Source organism: Bison bison, unplaced genomic scaffold, assembly GCF_000754665.1.
Source record: "Bison bison bison isolate TAMUID 2011002044 unplaced genomic scaffold, Bison_UMD1.0 scf7180017864376, whole genome shotgun sequence".
Lineage (NCBI taxonomy): Eukaryota > Metazoa > Chordata > Mammalia > Artiodactyla > Bovidae > Bison > Bison bison.
In genome coordinates, this window is record NW_011494948.1 from 42773 (window position 1) to 43326 (window position 554).

Below are 554 nucleotides of genomic sequence, written 5' to 3' on the forward strand. Positions count from 1 at the left end.
GTCTCTCTTTTTTTTTGTCTTTTATGTTTTTTCCTACCTCCTTTTGAAGACAATGGGCTGCTTTCTTGGGTGTCTGATGTGCTCTGCTGGCATTCAGAAGTTGTTTTGTGGATTTTACTCCGTGTTTAAATGTTCTTTTGATGAATTTGTGGGGAAAAAGTGGTCTCCCCATCCTATTTCTCTGCCATCTTAGCTCCTCCTCCCATATTTTATTCTTGATGCTATTGTAAATGTGATTGTTTTCTTAATTTCCTTTTCAGATGGTTAGTTGTTACTGTATACAAATGCAACCAATTTTTGTATGCAGATTTTGAAGCCTGCAAAATCATTGTATTTGTTTATTATTTCAAGGTGTCATTCTGTGAATTTTTAGTATTTTTCTACATATAGTATTTACTACCTGCAATCAGAGACAATTTAACATATTCCTTTATAATTTGGATTATATATATGATTCCTTTTTGTGGTCTAATCATTCTAGCTAGGGCTTGTAGTGCTAGAATAAATTAAAGTGACACAAGTAAGCATCCTGTCTTGTCCCTGATCTTAAAAGA